This window comes from Cynocephalus volans, chromosome X, assembly GCF_027409185.1.
Source record: "Cynocephalus volans isolate mCynVol1 chromosome X, mCynVol1.pri, whole genome shotgun sequence".
Taxonomy (NCBI): domain Eukaryota; kingdom Metazoa; phylum Chordata; class Mammalia; order Dermoptera; family Cynocephalidae; genus Cynocephalus; species Cynocephalus volans.
The window spans coordinates 47,171,597-47,173,757 of NC_084478.1; the positions used below are offsets into that span (position 1 = coordinate 47,171,597).

The window sequence follows — 2,161 nt, forward strand, 5'->3', positions numbered from 1 at the left end:
AGGTCAAATTTATTATGATTTAACTTTTTGTACATCCTTGAATAAACCAAGCAAATCCAGGTATATAACTTTCATTTTACAGAACAACAGAACAGAAGGAATAAGAGAAGTCAAGCATTTACTATCTATTACTTTTTTTCTCTGTTTCTTAATTCTAACTGTGTTCTTCCTGATTTCTTTCACATTTCCATACAAATGCCTATTCCGGTGCCATATTTGTTTGTTTCAGATCACTAAATAAGATGGAAGGTTTTCCAATTTGTTTTGTAAAACAGCAAATCTATTAACACTTAAGCTTCATAAACAACATTAAATATAGAACCAGTATTATTCATATACTTAGATTCTGAAGCTAATAAAACATTTTTTAAAAGAAAAAAAATTGAAAACTTTCAACAACAACAAAAGGTAAATCTGAAAGTTACTCACGTAGAACAGCAATACAGATATGATATGTACTGTGCTCCCTCCAACACCGCCTTGGCCACCCACTGCTTTTTCAAACACAAAGTGGGGAAAGTGCCTCAGATTTCACAAAGGGTGGGAGAAACTGCTGGAATGGAGCCTGGAACGTGCACTGGCCAAGGCACTATTAAGACGCACAGCTCCAAATCTGGCTCTGGCTCTTTCTTCCTCATCTCTCAAAGCCTGCTCATACCAGGATGGGAAGGCACTGGGAATGGTATTATGGATCCTGCCCCAAAACTCCAGGACTTTCATCTTGCTAGTTTCAGCATGGGCTCTTGGACCCCACAGGAATTGATAGCATGGAGGATCACTGTTGGTCACCTCCTGGTACTCCAGGTAACTTTCCTTCACCAGATCTTGGGGGATGAGCTTCCTGGGCTCCCCATAGAAATTGTACTTCTTTCTGTCATATATCCCCATCACATTAAGCACTTCCGAGATATCTTCTTCAGCGGCACAGTCGTCCTTCATGAAGATCACACACAGGATGGTCATCAGGAGGCTGGTCTTGGGCATGATCTGACCACACCGCCTTGCATCACAGGTGAGATTCAATTTTCAGACAAGTGCATAGCAGTGTCTGGTCGGGTCGACTTCCTTCACTTCAGTGCCAAAGGACAGCACCATGAGCTCAGTGGCTCTCCTGAGGATCTCATGGAAGTGCTCCCTGTACTTTTTGGTGACACATTTCAGCATGTCTTGCCTTATTATGGGCTCCCTTGTTATGCGCAACATGAACTGCACCAACAAAATCGCCTTCTGGTCTATAGGGGTACTGCACAAAGGATCAGTGGTAGGCGGTGCCTGGGAGGTGATTGGTTTTTCCTCACCTTGGCTCCAGGCACCTTCATCAGATCTTGTGCATGAAACACCTGCAGAAGTAGTGGCGGTGAGTGGAGTTCTCCAAGGCCTCTGTGGGAGCCTTGAGAAGAAAGAGAAGAGGAAGAACAGGGGGCTTCTTCCTCCTCTGCTGCAATGACCTGAGCACTCTGGAGACCTTGAGTCTCACTCTGGGCCTCGCGGAATTTCTCACGGGCACAGAGCACAATTTTATGACCTCGAGGCATGATGATTCTGGTCAGGGAGCATGTCCAAGAATCAGGTAATGTAGGCACCTTGAAGAGGGAGAATGAGATAGTATGTGCACCTTCTGCAGGAAGAGACCACCTTGGTTTTAAGCCAAGCTGTCTCACATTCAGGATCAGCATGTCAACGGTTGGCAGGGCCTGGGCCTCCTCCCCTGCAGCTCTGAAGCTAACCCCCACCTTCCTGAAACACCCACAGGGAAAAATGGGGCTCCTCCACTTGACAGCCCTACCTGGGGCATTCCAGGGTAGGCTACAGGGGCAGGGAGCTGTGTGGCCACCCTCTGTTGTAGAGACACTCAGTCCTCACTCAGGGTCCTCTCCTTCACTCTGTATAAGGCCTGGGTTTTTTCCCTGTGCTGACCTGAGTCCACCAGCTTCAGTTTAAAATTTTCCCTCCTGGAGGTCCCGAGGCAGAATGGAGCACCATTGAGTCTAACAGCCATGCAGCGTCTCTTAGTGCTGAGGGGTGGGGGTGGGGTGGAGTGGGGCGAGGCGGGGTTCTGGGATTTCTCCTTTGTTCTTGCAGGTGCAGGTCCTCACCTTGTCTTTCCGCATCACCTTTCTCCTCTGAAGACTTGAGGCTGCTCTCCTCTGACCAAGGCTCT

The 2,161-nt window shown here is 47.3% G+C and overlaps 1 pseudogene; it reads right to left on the minus strand.

Moving 5' to 3' along the window:
* Positions 1 to 531: 531 nt before the first annotated feature.
* LOC134367972 (melanoma-associated antigen B10-like) lies at positions 532 to 1,535 on the minus strand (annotated as a pseudogene).
* Positions 1,536 to 2,161: the final 626 nt, after the last annotated feature.